This window comes from Lissotriton vulgaris, chromosome 8 (genome assembly GCF_964263255.1).
Source record: "Lissotriton vulgaris chromosome 8, aLisVul1.2, whole genome shotgun sequence".
In the NCBI taxonomy this organism is placed as follows: Eukaryota; Metazoa; Chordata; class Amphibia; order Caudata; family Salamandridae; genus Lissotriton; species Lissotriton vulgaris.
In genome coordinates, this window is record NC_141696.1 from 709,734,206 (window position 1) to 709,751,833 (window position 17,628).

The window sequence follows — 17,628 nt, forward strand, 5'->3', positions numbered from 1 at the left end:
GTATGCCCAGACGTGGGTACCGTGCTCACTACGCCACTGGAGTCAAGCTATCCTGGCTGAAGAAGGCTGATAGCCAGAAACCGGTCCTAGGATGTTTGATTCCGGTCCAGGGAAGGCATGGCTTGGCAGTTCGGTCTGGACTGTTCCCATGAGGCACAGGGTCAAGACTGATTTGCATATGGCCATGTCTCAACTGGGGTGGCTTGGTGAGCAAAATAACGATGGATTAAACCCAGATCTGTGACTGGGGGTGAATGTTTTGCCATTGTGCAACATTCCGTCCATCATCTTGTGTGTTTTGCTGTTTACCTTTTTTGGGAAGGGTATGCCCAGACATGGGTCCCGTGCTCCCTACGCCACTGGAGTCAAGCTATCTTGGCCGAAGACGGCTGATAGCCAGAAACCGGTCCTAGGATGCATGATTCCGGTCCAGGGAAGGCATGGCTTGGCAGTTCGGTCTGGACTGTTCCCATGAGGAACAGGGTCAAGACTGATTTGCATTTGGCCATGTCTCAACTGGGGTGGCTTGGTGAGCAAAATAACGATGGATTAAACCCAGATCTGTGACTGGGGGTGAATGTTTTGCCATTGTGCAACATTCCGTCCATCATCTTGTGTGTTTTGCTGTTCACCCTATGTGGGAAGATTGTGCCCAGACGTGGGTCCCCTGCTCACTATGCCACTGGAGTCAAGCTATCCTGGCTGAAGACAGCTGATAGCCAGAAACCGGTCCTAGGATGCTTGATTCCGGTCCAGGGAAGACATGGCTTGGCAGTTCGGTCTGGACTGTTCCCATGAGGCACAGGGTCAGGACTGATTTGCATATGGCCATGTCTGAACTGGGGTGGCTTGGTGACCAAAATAACGATGGATTAAACCCAGATATGTGACTGGGGGTGAATGTATTGCCATTGTGCAACATTGCGTCCATCAGTTTGTGTGTTTTGCTGTTCACCCTATATGGGAAGGGTATGCCCAGATGTAGGTCCCGTGCTCACTACGTCACTGGAGTCAAGCTATCCTGGCTGAAGATGGCTGATAGCCAGAACCCGGTCCTAGGATGCTTGTTTCCGGTCCAGGGAAGACATGGCTTGGCAGTTCGGTCTGGACTGTTCCCATGAGGCACAGGGTCAAGACTGATTTGCATATGGCCATGTCTCAACTTGGGTGGCTTGTTGAGCAAAATATCAATGGATCAAAACCAGATTTGTGACTGGGGGGTGAATGTTTTACCATTGTGCAACATTCCGTCCATCATCTTGTGTGTTTTGCTGTTCACCCTATGTGGGAAGGGTATGCCCAGACATGGGTCCCATGCTCACTACGCCACTGGAGTCAAGCTATCCTGGCTTAAGACGGCTGATAGCCAGAAACCGGTCCTAGGATGCTTGATTCCGGTCCAGGGAAGACATGGCTTGGCAGTTCGGTCAGGACTGTTCCCATGAGGCACAGTGTCAAGACTGATTTGCATATGGCCATGTCTCAACTAGGGTGGCCTGGTGAGCAAAATAACAATGGATTAAACCCAGATCTGTGACTGGGGGTGAATGTTTTGCCTTTGTGCAACATTTCGTCCATCATCTTGTGTATTTTGCAATCCCATGGCAGCATTTGATTTACCCGCCCTGGGCACACACAGTACACTGTACTAGGGACTGACTAGTGAATCAAATGACCAAGCATGGAATCCCCAATCCATAACACAAATTTACAACAGGAGCACTTGCACTTCAACACAGAACAGCATTGGGAAAGTGCGCACAGACACTAAACTAGCAAAAACAGAGTCAAAACTGCAAGGTCAGAAAGCAAAAAGACAGGGGAAACTCGCCAAAAGATGCTAAGTCTAACACTGCCCTACTCCAGGGGGCTTGAGACAGTAAGCTGAGGCCCAGGCAGCAGTAGACACATTTGGGGATCAGCTGATTTATTGGGAGAATCACCTCCTATATATTGAGCCTAAGGCTGCTGGATCTGGGGTAGTCCATGTGCTGGTGCTCCACCAGTGTTACAGGGCTTTTGTACTGGGTTTGTCTCATGACAAACCCCTAGCAGGACACCTGAGGCAAGCAGTGGGGGCGGCACTGGTAAGCAATGTGGGGCGGGGCGCAGTGGGGGGAAAGTCGACAGATGACATAATAGGTATTATTTATTTATTTAATTATACCTACTCCATCGTCTGTTGACTTCCCCCCTCCCACCTCTTCCCCGCTCCACCCCACTGCCCTTTCCTGTGCCAGACGCCGCTGGAGGCAAGACAAGATCTTTACCAGGCTTATTGCCCACTTCTATTGGTCCCAGATGAAGAAAGCCTTAGATGTATTCTGTAGGTCCTGTTCCACCTGCCATGCAAGTAGGGAATCAGAGAAAAAGCTCAAGGCTCCTCTGACCTCATTGCCTCTCAATGGCACTCCCTTTGGGTGGGTAAGCATTGATATTGTTGGACCCTTGGACCTTAAGAGAGCTTTAGGCAACAGGTCCATCCTGATCTTGTTGCACCACGCCACTCACAACCCAGATGCCATCCCTCTGAGGTCAATGACTGCACCTGTGATGGCCAGAGCACTGATGTGGATTTTCACACATGTGGGGTTACCCAATGAGATAGTGTCTGACAGAGCCACTATCTTCATGTCAGTATACATGAAGTCCATGTGCAATCAGTGCAGGGAAACATATACATTCTCCACCTCCATCACCCTAAACCAGCAGTCTTGAGGAAATATTCATCAAGACCTTAAAGTGCATGATATTGGACCTGCCTGAACCCCTGAGGCATAAGTAGGACGTCCTCCTTCCATGCCTTCTCTTTGCATACAGTGAGGTGTCTCTGAAGGGAGTGCAGTTTAGCACCTTTTGAGTCCTCTATGACCACCCTGAAGCAGGACCTCTTAGCCTTGTGAGAGAGGGGTGGGAGTAAACTCCTATGAAACCTCCTCAGAATGTGGTCAGCTACATGCTGGCCCTCAGCAACCAGATGCACCACTTCCCGAAAAAGGCAAAAAGTAATCTTGAGGCCAGTCAGGAAGTTATGAAACCCTGGTATGACCAGAAGGTCACTTGAGTAGAGTTTCAACCTACCCAGAATGTGTGGGTTATGGAGTTTGTGCAGCTCAGAGGTCTCCATGATCACTGTACAGGCTCCTGTATGAAGTGAAGGAGCAAAAAGGTGAGCCCATCTACTTGGTAAAACTCAAGACCCCTAGGACCCCCTTCAGGATTTTCCACGTGAACTGCCTCAAACCACACTTTGAGAGGTCCAAAATGAGCATACTCCTGGTGACAGATGACTGAGTGGAAAAGGCGAGTGGGCTTCTCCCTTACCTCTTGTCTGCCCTCACCAACCTGTGCTTCCATTATATAGACACTGGAGTCAGTCCACCTGCTAAAAATAAGATTTGCAGGTTGTCAGACTAGGTGAGGGCAAGTATCAAGGAGGAGGTCTTGAAGATGTGGGCATTGGGAGAGATTGAGCCTGCCAAAAGTCCCCCTAGTCCGGGTACCGGGTGCTGGTACCCAAGACTGCCCCACAGGGCATCACTCCAGAAGTTCTGCGTGAACTATAGGGATTTAAAATCCGTCACGAAGACTGACACACACCCCATTCCTCATTCAGGGTATCAATCTGACTGAGGGAGCTAAGGTGAAGTCTGTATTCTCAACCCCAGAGGGACACTTTCAGTTTAGGGTGATGCTCTTTGGTTTATCGAATGTCCCTGCCCCCTTCCAGAAGTTGGTCAGCAGAGTACTAGTTGTGAGGGAGGCATTCTGGGCCACCTACCTGGACGATATAGCTGTCTGTAGCTTCAGCTGGGAGGAACACCTGCACTATCTCCAGGAGGTGCTTCAGGCCCTGCAACAGGCAGGACTGACCATCAAGGCCAGTAATTGCCCGACAGGGCAGGATTATGTGGTTTAACTGGGCCACATAGTGGGTGGAGGCAAGGTGCAGCCTCTCCAGGCCAAGAATAAAACTATCCTGGCTTAGCAACCCACTAAAACACAATGGAAGTGAAGGCCTTACTGGACCTCACACAATACTATAGGAGGTTTGCTAAGGGCTATGGCACCCTTTTTGCCCCCTTAATTTAGCTGACTTCTAAGAAGCAAGCCAGACAGGTCATCTGGACAGGCGCCTGCCAGAAAGCCTTTGATACCTTCAAGGAGGATATGTGTACAACATGGGATACTCAAGACTCCTTACATCTCCAAGGTGTACATACTTGTTGGTCATGGCCCTTCTTAGGGGATTCCCTAAAACATTTTGCTTTTCTCCTACTGGTTTTTGCTGATTTTCTTTTTCATGGCCTTGGGACTCTGGGCGTTTTAGCTCCCACTGTAAGGCTATGCGGAAACATACACATGCTTGGAAGTAGTGCTTACTTGATTGACTTAGGTGTAGTACCTGCGAGTGCCCTGTAAAAAAGTACACCTTATACCTAGGGCAGGTACTGCACTGGCTAATGGTGGGACGCAGCACTGATTGTGCCACCCACAAAAATAGCCTTTCATACATTTCACACTCACAAGCCAACCCTGAGTGGGCCTTCCACTATCACTAGAGCACCACTAATGTAAGCCCTGAGGTGTGGAGCAAGTGATAGCCAATAGGCAGGACAGGTATACATGGGTGTTCCCTGCCCATGTAGGGAAGAACCCGTGTGGGGTTTTCCCTACCTAGGAGGCTGGCTCTTCAGGTTCCTGTTTAGTGGTGTTAGGGCTCTGGGCACTCTCCCACTGTAAATGCAGTCTGAACGTTTGTGCGGCCTTCCTATACACTTTAGGAGGTGGTGCTTTACATGTGTTTTTAAACATGCCTCAATCCTGCCATTGCAGGCCTGTGGGTGCAAGCTCACACCTATGGTGGTTTTAAACATGTGTCAAGCCTGCCATTGCAGGCCGGTGTGTGTGCAATTGCACTTATGTTCAGCTTGGTCATTCAAAACCACTGGCCAATCCTGAGGCAATAATTCACTAACACTGGGGCACCTCTGGGTTTAATCTTGAGGGGTGAAGCAAGTGGTAGGTAAAAGCACATGTGTGTTTCCCGACCTGGTAGTGAAGAATATCCATGTTTGTTTTCACTATCTATGAGGTTTGAGATCCCTATTGGTAAGCATGGGTGAATGGCTAAAATTGCTTCAAGCAGCAATAGTGGTTTACTGTGCAGTAGCCTCCTAATGCTTCCTATCATTGGATTCACAATGACAACCCCTCTCCTGTGGTAAAGAGGGATTTGCCATTAATAGCTTAAAATGCCACTTCTAGAAATTGGGTATTTCTCTGCTCTAAAACTCTATGTACCTTTAAGTTTGATTCCAGTCCACACTGAAGGCTGGAGAGGAACATATATGCACTCCCTGGAGACAGCTATAAACATTGGGCATGCAACTGGAACAGACCTCTGCCATTTCAATGCCTAGCTGGATAGTTTGGAAGAAGAAGAGGTTTTGACACTTGGCTTCTGGGAGCCTGATCATGTACCCCCTAAGGATTAAAATCTGCATTCCGCTGCCCTATGTCAAACAGGACTGACATTTAGGTGAGATATCCGTGGTTCAAAGGGAAACCCTCTGAATCCTCCCAACCATAAAAGGTACACTACAGTATAGCTAATGGTGCCATACTTCAGCTGGGTAGAGATACACCAGTGGAGACATAGGACCGAGATCCTGGGCCTGCCTGATGCACACTGCCAGAAAAATCTGTTGTGCACAAGGAGGATTACTGCCATTGGAAGGGACTGTACACCCTTCCTGAATAGTGGCTGGCCTAGAGTGACTAACTGCAGCTGTGTGACACCCTCAAGTGTGCTCTCCAGGGGCTTGCTGACTTGCCCGCTGTTCTCTTGTGGATGTCTCAGGGACATCAAGGGACATCAAAGACCTCCTGCAAGGCACCCATACCATGTAAGTGTGACACCTGGAGAGCGGTGCCTCCTTAAGTGTCCACATCATCTGCTGGATCCCAGCTGGTTGCCTGGCGTGAGCATGGAACTAAGTATTGGGCCTGGAGACTGACTTGCCTTGTGCAGAGCCCCAAAAGTACTACCTGCATCTAAGGAGTGTGACACCTGCATCATGGGCCTCAACAAGCATAAAGCAACTTGTTGGTGGTGAGCGGATTCACTGGTTGCAGGACTCTGCGTGGCCCACTTAATCAATTGTGCTGCATCTTTCTCGTGCGACATGCCAACATTCACAGACTGTGACCCTCTGAGGTGAGGGCATTCTCATAGTAGTGGTACCTCATTCTACCTCATACAGCACTGCTGAACTTGCACGTGTGTGACCAGAATTTTCTGTTGCAACTCAGATCAATATGTACCAGACATTGTGTCTCATTTCCAGGGAGGTACTGAATTTGCAACTTTTCATTGTGCATGACCAGAATTGTCTAAAAGTGATTCAGATCAATGTGCACCAGACGTTGTGCCTACTTTTCTGGGAGGTACTGCGTTTGTGACTCTTCATTGTGCGTGACAGGAACTGTGTGTTGCAACTCCTATCAACACTCATCAGACATTGTGCCTCACTTCCAGGGGAGGTGAGGAGCAGCGGATTTGTGTTCCATGTTGCCCAGATTGCCTGGGTGCTACTTTGATCGACATGTATTTGACGGTGTGTCTCCTTCTCCCAAGAGGCCCCTCTGCTTCATCCCCAATTTGTTGATTCTTCCTTTTGTGCCCTCAGTGCGGCAGATCAACTGCCCTCGCCTCTCCCGGCCCGACAACTTTGTGTTGCCAGGTAGTATTGCCCGTACTAGGTCTGGGTGGTGGAGAGTAATTGACTGGGCTAAGTAATGCTTCCAAGAGCGATCGTAAACGGGTCAAGAAACGTGCTTCGCAGAACTAGGCTGGTGAAGGAAGGCACAGGGTGTGATCCTTTTATCAAACGACTATCGCCCTCAGCCTGCTTCTGCTCCCTGTACCATGGGTGAACTTTCCGAGTAGGAATCCAAACCTGCATTTTGTGACTGCCGCCTAAATAGCCCTGTTACCTACCCCCACCTCCTTCGCTGGGACCCTGACTAAGTGTGGGATCTGGCCATGATAGGCCTAGAATCGGAGAGAAGGTTTTCTTTATCTTCAGCCAATGGGTATTGGGTAGTCAGGATGAGCTGAATGGCGAGGGAGGGCTTGGTCCATGGGGTCTGTGTGTGCCTCTTCAATTGGCCTGCAGGATATCAGTTGCACTGCATTACGGTGCTGTACGTATGTGTGTGCGAGTGCGCTCCATACAGACCTGCCTGATATCTGTGGCACCGCATATCGGTGCTGAGTGAGTGTGTGGGAGTGACTGCCTGTGATTAATTACACAGCACAGCGGTGTTGCTTTACACGTCGATTCCTTGCCAAAAGAATACTATCTTTGACCTTGACTTTTACCTGTGCTGCCTTGGCCCATGTTGCTGGTTAGAAGTGATGTAATTGTCTGTGTTTATACATTTCTGATATCGTTATTGTGATCTGGGTGCACCCTATAAATGTGTGGTATTGAATATTAACAATTGCCGGTGTGGGCCTCATTCTGACAATTTTTCGCACTACATAAGGGTGCTGAGGGGGTAAAATAGTCTCTTTCCCAAGTGTGCATATTACTGATGTCTTTTTAACACATTTGGACATAGTACTGCTGGTGATATTTCCAAATGTGATTAATACCCAGAAATGCATAATGTTCATGTTGTGTTAGTTAATGTGGTTGTTGAAAAGAAACTTTATTTACACACACCATGCGTGAAGTCTCTATTGTGATGTTCGGTGTATTTATACTGTGATTGTGCTGTAAAAATGCTTTACAAATTGCCTCTGTAATAAGTCTGACTGCTCAATGTCAAGCTACCCAAGGATGAAAGCAGGTTATATATTATGAGTCATCCCTGGCGGAAGTGGTAGGTTTTGCCTGGCTAGGGCCTCACCTTAGCCAACCAGAACTTGCCAGTTTCAACAATACTGCAGACACTTCAGAGCATAACTTAGGGGGGTCTTAGAACAGCTAAACGAGGAAGGCCTAGACCAACCGGTAGCCTTCATTAGCAGGTGATTACTTTCACAGGAACAGAGGTGGGGTGCGGAGACAGGGAGACCTGTGACGTGGGCACTGAAGAAGCTGAGACCATACCTGTTTGGGACTTAAGTCTAGTTTCAGACAAACCACAGGCCCTACATATGGCTAATGGAAATGAGGGCTAAAAATCCCATACCATTGAGGTGGTTCAACTACCTACAGGGAATGGACTTTACAGTGGAACACCATCCTGGGTCACACCACGCCAATGCTTACGGTCTATCCAAGTTCTTCTGCCTTAGCGTTGAGAACTTCCAAACGGTTGGATAGTTCTCCCCACTTTAGCTGGGGGGCGGCACATGTTAGACCTATCAGCATTATGGTGATTTTCCCCCAACATTTTTTGCTGACATTAGGACTCTGCACACTTCATCACTATTAGCCAGTGCTAAGGGGCATTGTGCTCTCTACTCTAAACATTGTAATATTGTGGTCTCCCCAATTGGTATATTTAATTTACTTTTAAGTCCCTAGTAAAATGGTTCTACATGTGCCCCGGCCCAGTAAATAAATGTTATTAGGGAGCTTGCAGCACTGGTTGTGCCACCCACTTAAGTAGCCCTTTAAAAATGTCTCTAGCCTGCCACTGCAGAACCTGTGGGTACAGTTTAAACTACCAAAATCAACTTTTTCTCAGGCCCAAACCTCCAGTTCATGCATATAACTCACCCTGTGGTAAGCCCTGGACAGCCCAGAGGGCAGGGTGCATTGTAGATAAAAGGTAGAACATTTTACATGTACTGGTCGTGAAAAACCTTTAAATTCGTTTTTCACCACTGCAAGGCATATCTCTCCCATAGGATAGCATTGGAGTTGCCTTATTACATTTTATAAGTGCAATTGCTAAATGGGAAGAGATAACCAGCTCTTATCATACATTACTGCTGTCACAAACCCACTCTTGTGATGCAATGCTGAAATGCTTTTGTACCAAATAATAGGCTATTTACCACCAAGGTCATGTAATAGCACTTCCCAAAATGTATTGTGAACTGGCCCCTACTCTACATAATGCTATTCAGCCTAAATCCATGTCACAGACTGTTTCTAGAAACAGCACTTTCAAAGCTCAATTTATGTGATCCAGCCCCGGGTACAATGTGTGACAATTCTGAAGATATTTTAGTTGAAGTGTTAAATGAGATTAGGGTGTAAAGATATGTGATATTCACGGATGGATACGGAACTCCGACACGCCATAGGAGGTGAGGAAAAAAGCAAAATGAAAATATTAGTCCTATATTAAGACATTTCAACAGCAGGTTATTTCTATGAGCACTGTAAAGAAGTTTTGATGTGTCTTCTAGTGTTAAACTGAGACTTTATTGGAACTTTTGGCTGTTCAGAAATAAAAGTTCAAGGACCATATTAGAAATAAACATATATTAATATTTTAAAAGCTTACTGTTTGCTACTATTGAATAATATGAGCTGGAACTGAGATGTAGTTTGACACTGGGGTATCTGGGAGAGTCTATGAGCTCACCTTATTGGCCTTGGGAGGAAAAAGGCTGATGGGACCCGCTCGAATTCGAACCTGCGACTTTGGTTTCAAACTCAAATCCCGGAAGTGACTGTTAGTCCACTGAACCAACAGACCCACTAAAACAGCACAATCAACCAAAGTTAGTATCGAGGCTGCCTGCATTAAAAAAGGCACAATGAGACAGGTTTGTATTGGTAAAAAGTAGCGGTCTGAAAAATCGTATAATTTTATTTCTTGTGAATTACATTAAATCTCATGAAAATGTTGTAACAGTCGTTTCGTAGCAAAATGGGATTTGCTGGTATTTAACATCACTTTTTTAACACCACGAAAAAAGAAATCCCACGGGATACCGGCAATGGATTGGTAAATACTGAACAGTTTTATGACTCGGTGAGAGATTTTTGGTGCTACCAGCCTCTCACTGCTATCTCGCAAAACAATTTTTATGTGCTGTATTTTGCGGTCGGGTAACAAAAATTACGCGAACCGCTTGATGTGAATTTTTTTTAATTTCCTGTTTGCAATTAAAATGTAATGTTAATGTTACGTGAGCTGATAAAGTGCTCAAATATCAGATAAAGCGTTGCTGCACTAAGCTGAAGCTGCTAGCCACAAAAAAAGTGTTTAACTGAGGGAGAAAAGCCATGTTTTCAAAAGATTCCTAAATGCCAAGCGGTGGTATGTGGCTCCAAGATGGAGAGGTATGCCATTTCAGTCCTTTTGGGTCTATACATGAATCCTCTTCCCCCCAATTAAGTCATTGGAATCTAAGAATGTCCAACAAATTGGCGGAGGCTGAGTGTAAGAGTCTGTTTGGAGTCAAATCAGCACGAACAGCACCACACTGAGCACCAGAGGGCGCTGCTTCTTTCTGCCTCTCGAGTAGATTTTGTAATCGGGCTATAGCTTTCTCAACACGCGTGGCAGCTTTTTCAGTGCGAGCAATCGCGACCTGTCTTGACCGCCCACATTGAGAAATCTTGCCGGGAGACAGTGCAGTGTTCAATTTTCTCACTCGCAGTCACCAACGAGCCGCACATGAGGAAAAAGTCTGCCCCATGGCAGTTGGCGGAGTTTTTTTAAGCTCTGTGCTCCAAGCTGAGGGTGGAGTGGGCAAAACTCTGCAAACTCCCCCATAGTTAACTGCCCACCCATACCAGTTATACCAGAAGAGAGAGAGGATTATGCTGCTGCAGCAGTGACACCTGAGAGCAGGGATGTGTTGTTGCAGCTGTGATACATACTCGAAATTTGCATCAGCCAGAGAAAATATTTTTCACTGTGTAATGTGATAATATTTGCCATTCTGCTGATGTTTGGGCATATTCTTCCTTACTGTTGACTTGCCTTCATTGATCCATTGCCGGACTGGCCATTCTTGTTTTAGATAGGACCGCTATTAGGTCCCAATTTGTATATGTTGATACCTCCAGTACCTCTTCTATGTATGCAGGGTCATACTAGAGCAGCAGCCATTGTTGTGTTTTCATCCTCTGTGTTCTTGCCACCAGAGTTTGTTGCTGCCTGATACAGATTAAATTGTCAAAGCTGAACTCCTTTTCCCCTTTAATTATAAACACATCCTTGCAACAGCAGCACCAAGTCTCTGTGGAGTAGCTGAACTTCAAATAGATACCTCAAGCAAAACCTTTTCTGAATCTAGAGTTTATATGTTTTAATCAGATCACAGTGTACAAGCCTGCAAATGTATACCTCCAATAAAGAGGGAACACAGCTTTTCAAGGGAGCTACAAATCACCTTTAATTTTACGGGTATAAACAAGATAACAAAATGTATGCACCAAATGAATAAATCCTCGCATTTTGCAAAATCTGAAAAGTGTAAATTTAAATTTGAAACACTGGTTGTTCTCCAGCATCCCAGTATGATCTTGAAGCACACCAGGTTTAAGGAGTTCTAATGTTTGTATCCAATATGCTCTGTATGTGACACTTTCTAATCTTAGTCAACCCTAAGAAAGACCTTTTAATAAATTCTCTGTTAAAATGACAATACACAAAAACACATGTGCCAGAAAGACTCAACAATATACAGTGTGAGTCATTTGTTTGCCTTTATTGATTCAGAATTGTTGGAATGTGGAATATTAGTAGTGGTAAATATGCATCTGCCACTGACAATAAATCCACTAACACAGACTATGGCTCAAAATAGGTCTCAGAACTCTATTCCCATGCTCAACTCATGGTAGCTTGGCTGTGAGCAGGCAGACCTAACTTCAGAGACAGGTACGTGAAGCATTTAAAAACACCAAGTCAGTAAATAAGTAAGACACCACACATAATTAAATATCCAACACCAATTTACATGAATAGGAAATATTTGTATCTTTAAAATGACACCACAATGCAAAACATCCAATGTAGGGAACCGAAGATATGAATTTTAAAAAGATTGAGCACTATATAGCACATAGAATCTTATAGTGCTTATCGGGACACCTGTTCGCGCTAAACTGGGACAAAGTCAATGTTTCAGGCTGACCGCAATGGAGCCCTGCACGGGTCCCCCTCATGGTAGGTCTCGGTCAGAGTTTTTACCTTCTGACTTAGAAACGTTTCTGGAGCTTTTTCTGCCGGTTTCCCTCGAAGCTCTCCCCCAGTCTGGATTCTGTGAGGGTTCTCCGGCTTGCCTTTCGACGAGCTCCCGGTCAAACTATGGAATTCAGACCTATGGAACTTTCCAACAGGACGAACCAGGGTTCCAGGCCATTTTGCGCTTAAAGGTGGGCGGCTTGACTCTCACGGTTGGAGATGGTCATGTCTTTTACCTTCAGACTTAGAAACTTTTATGGAGCTTTTTCTCCCGTGAAGCTCTTCACCAGGCCGGGTTTGGTGAGGGTTTGCCAACTTGGCCTTGGGTGAGCTCCCAGTTAAGCTCTGGAAGTATGACCTCCGAGCTTTTCAGCAGGAAGAATGTGGAGGGCAGGCCGACTCGTGGTTGAGGGTCGCTGACTTGGCTAGCCAAGTCAAGGGAGCCCACTTATTGAACTTTTTTTCCAAAGTTGCTCCAAACTTCAGGAACTTCTTCCTGAAGTTCCTCTGGGGGTCCCAAGGTGTCTAAAACTGACTTCAAGGTTCCGAAAGCTCCAAGATGGTCCATGAAAGTTTGGGACTTCAATTCCCACAATCCACTTAGGCAAAACCCTTACAAATGCAATGGAGTCACTCCAGGCTGGGTATTCTTGGTGGTTATGGTCCAGGTGAGCTCTGTTAACCTGTACATTGGAGGGAGTCCACTCTGTATTCCTCCTGAAGTTATGTCCACAGGACTGTTGATCCAGATTGTGAAGCAGGCGCAGTCAGTCAGAATGCAGGGCCTGATTGGTGCAAATCAAACTTCTAGCATGGACCCTTCTTCTTCTTTTGTTTCAAGTAGAAGATCAGATAGTTATTCAGTGCTCTTTGGAGCCACACAGGAGAGCACTCTTGTTCAATGAAGTGCAGGGCAACACCCCAGAATATGACCATTTACTCCAAAGCACTACTACTACGCCGAGAACTACATTCTACTAGGAGACCTCAACTTCCACCTGGAAAAGAAAAACGACAGCAACACCACCACCCTTCTTGACAACCTGGCCAATCTCGGCCTCAAAAAACTTGTTGACACCCCCACCCATGTAGCCGGACATACGCTTGACCCAATTTTCACCTCCAGCAATCACATCTCCTTCGATCACACCACAGCTCTCCATTGGACGGACCACTGTTGTGTTCACTTCAGCAACAAAACCACCTCGACCCACAACCCCCCACAACCTATCCCCCGGAGAAAATGGAACAAAATCACCACCGACCAGCTCCTCACATCGCTCAACCAGAACCCACCCGCCCTCTCATCGGACCCAAACCAAGCTGCCATCAAATTCAAACAATGGATCACTCACAGCGCTGACGAATTAGCACCCCTGAAAAACCATCACACCAAACAAGACAACAAAAAGGCCCCCTGGTTCAACGATGACCTTAAGAAATCCAAGAAGCTATGCCGTACTCTCGAGAAAACATGGAGAAAAAACCCAACCACCGACAACATGACCACCTTCAAGTCAGCCACCCGCAAACACCACCAGCTGATTCGATCCACCAAGAAATCAGCATTCAAGAATCGACTCGACAACAACGCCCATAGCAGCAAGGAACTATTCAACATCGTCAAAGAATTCACCAACCCCACCGCAGCCTCAAACGACATCACTCCCTCCCAAGACCTATGCGACTCGTTATCCTCCTTCTTCTACAACAAAATTGCCGACATACATAACAGCTTCGAAAACAGTTCCAACGAACAATCCTCTCCACCCCCATCAGAACCTAAACCGCCCTCTAACAACCTCAGCGCCTGGAACCCAATCACCACTGAAGACACCATCCGCCTAATGAATTCCATCCACTCTGGCTCGCCAACCGACCCATGTCCCCACCACATCTACAACAAAGCAGACTCCATCATCGCTCCCCATCTCCATGATGTCATCAACTGCTCCTTCAACTCTACTACCTTCCCAGAAAGTTGGAAACGTGCCGAAGTCAGCGCCCTCCTGAAAAAAACCCACAGCAGACCCCTCTGAACTTAAAAACTACCGCCCCATATCCCTCCTCCCATTCCCGGCCAAAGTCATTGAGAAAGCCGTCAATAGCCAACTCGCCGCCTTCCTCGAATCCAACAACTCCCTCGATCCCTCACAGTCCGGCTTTCGAGCCAAACACAGTACCGAAACCGCCCTCATCGCAGCAACAGACGACATCCGAACACTACTGGACAACAGAGAAACAGTGGCCCTCATTCTACTCGACCTCTCCGCCGCCTTTGACACTGTCTGTCACAGCACCCTCATACAACGCCTCAGCAACATCGGCATAAAAGGAAAAGCCTTGGACTGGATCATCTCGTTCCCAGCTGGGAGAACTCAGAAAGTCCAACTTCCCTCATTCAAATCAGAGGCCACCGAAGTCATCTGCGGTGTACCACAAGGATCATCACTCAGTCCCACCCTCTTCAACGTTTACATGAGTCCACTCGCTTCCATCGCGTGCCAACACAACCTCAACATCATCTCCTACGCTGACGACACCCAGCTGATCCTTTCCCTCACTAAAGACCCCAACACCGCCAAAACCAATCTTCACGAAGGCATGAAAGAAGTAGCCATATGGATAAAAAACAGCCGCCTAAAACTTAATTCAGACAAAACGGAAGTGCTCATCCTAGGATCATCCCCCTCTGCCTGGGACGACTCATGGTGGCCTTCGGATCTGGGCTCTGCACCCATACCCACAGACCACGCACGTAACCTAGGCTGCATCCTAGACTCCTCCCTCTCGATGACCAGACAAGTCAACGCCGTCTCATCCTCCTGCTTCAACGTACTTCGTATGCTCAAAAAAATCTTCCATTGGATCCCCACCGAGACAAGAAAGACTGTCACCCACGCACTGGTTACGAGTCGACTAGACTACGGAAACACCCTCTACGCCGGAATTACAGCCAAATTACAGAAAAAACTCCAACGCATCCAAAACGCATCGGCGAGACTCATTTTGGACATCCCTCGCCAAGATCACATTACCGGCCACCTGAAAGACCTCCACTGGCTTCCCGTCAACAAGAGAATAACATTCCGTCTCCTCACCCACGCACACAAGGCCCTCTACAAACTAGGACCCGAATGCCTCAACAGTAGACTATCCTTCTACACACCCACCCGCCAACTAAGATCCTCCAATCAAGGCCTCACCGCAGTTCCGCGTATCCAAAGATCCACCATGGGAGGTAGATCCTTCTCCTACTTGGCGGCCAAGACCTGGAACTCACTCCCCACTCACCTCCGCCTTACACAGAACCACATCTCCTTCAGAAAAGAACTTAAAATCTGGCTATTCGATAAATAATGAACCCCCTCCCCAAGCGCCTTGAGACCCTCTGGGTGAGTAGTGCGCTATACAAATTCTTGAACTTGAACTTGAACTTGAAAGCGCGGCGCAATGGTTTCCCAGAAAACACTATTCTTCCTCCAAAATTCAATATGAATGAAGTCTTAGCAGAGAGGCAAGAGCCAGCTAAACCAACTTCCAGGATGGCTCATCTCCATAGTCTCCCTGCCCCTGGCACCTGCACATTCCTTCCTTAAGCATGCCATCTGGCTAATTTCAAAAGGGATGTAGGTAGATGGACCTGGCTTCTTCTGCCGGTCCCCATCTTCCTTTGAAGAGCATGGTTTACAACCCCTCCTCCTTGCTCTTCCATTGCTGTGCAGCAGAACCCTCTCCTCCCAGATGGGTTCTTACCTCAGGTGACACTTATCACTTCATCAAAGCGGCATGGCAAATCCACTTAACACTGACCAATCAGGGCAGACCACTGGAAGGCTAGATTTTGGCTTACAGACAAGACAGTCTTATAACTTCTTTTATGTACATTTTAGGATACATCCAACAACAGCCATTGTGTTGCATTTGTCAATACCATTCTCCTAGGTCCTTGAATTATAGTTTTTTTTTGTCCTTTGCCACAGGTATTAATTCATAAACTAGGACAATGTTAACCTATGTGGTTGGGGAACAACAATGGGGAAAAGGAAATGTCTAATTTCTCCAGCACAAGGGCCCATAGAAATGCTTATTAATGACCCTGCTTATAACCACATGACCCCCACTCCCAAGACACATAGGGGAGATTTTAGGGGTTCTGAATATACAAAAAATAATGTAGATCCTCATGCCACAGTGCTCCTAGCACAAATGTCGATTTTGGAAAGCACTTTACTACAATGAGGTAAGTCAAATGTGCAATTGCTCTATCCCTAAGGCACATAAAACCTCTTTTATAGAGGTCTTCCTTATAAGTATCTGACCCCACCCCATCCCTGGGACCCTGGGGGGTAGGTACCTATATATGCAAACATATTGTAGTGTATCCATTTTTAAGTGCCCCTGGGACACCTTGGGGAGACCCTGGAGGTACCAAATATGCACACATATTGTAGTGTATCCATTTTTAAGTGCCCCAAACACCAAAGTTGAGTTTGGGCACAGTTTACATTTTACAAGTATTTCTGCAACACAAGATTGCTTTTAAACTGATCTCAGGCTCTCAGCCGTGCACACATGCTGCTGCCCTCTAAACTGTCATGCCCTATTGTATACCAGGGACTTAAATGTAGTTTTAATGCCCCTGCCCTATTATGTACTAGGGCCTTATGGGGGAGGTCATGCCAATCATAGGGGTACCCTAACCAATACTGTACCCTAGTATATGTAGGAGTTTTCACTGTATTCTAAGTGTGTTTTCCACATAGCACTGGCCCTGAGTCTGGTAATCAGAGCCCAGGGCATTCTCAAAGTCAGAAAACCAGCGTCCACGGGTCTCTAATGAGGTGTAATATGGCAGTACACTACAAACAGGTCCTGATTTCCCATAAGAATGTATTGCCATGCATGCGTAAAACAACAATTTTTCTGGCACACAATAGAGAGGAAAGGAGCCCTTGCTTACCATGAGGCGTGAGGTGAATGCTGCATACAAGGAATCACTACAAACATGAATTAGACCAGAGACATTTAGAGCTCTGCCTGCATTGCTCAGTTTTTGCTGGAATTCTTGAATGTGAGGCGAACCCTTGTTTTTAAGCTATAAAATGAAGTCATGCAATATGGGGCTCTTTGTGGCTAGTGGTTGAAGATGGACAAGGAGGCTATACAATCCTTTCATTAAGTTAACTTAGGAGGATTTAACATGATAGTTGACAAGAAAGAATTGCTATCAGCTATCTTGGGTTAAGCTAGAATGTCCAAGTCAAATCGATTTTTAATATTATATGGAGTGCTTTCCATTATTCGAACAAGTGAGACAAACCTTTAATTTTGTCAGTTTGTGATGAATTTGGTAGCACAGTAGAAGAAAACTGTATTTATTTATCATGCACTTAGGGGAAGCCAGGTTGTGCAGGAGATAAGGACGTCAGTCGTCATTTCACATAAAGCATCATTTGTATTATCCAAATTCTACGTAGCAGGTCTGGCATTTATATAAGAGTGTGAACATTT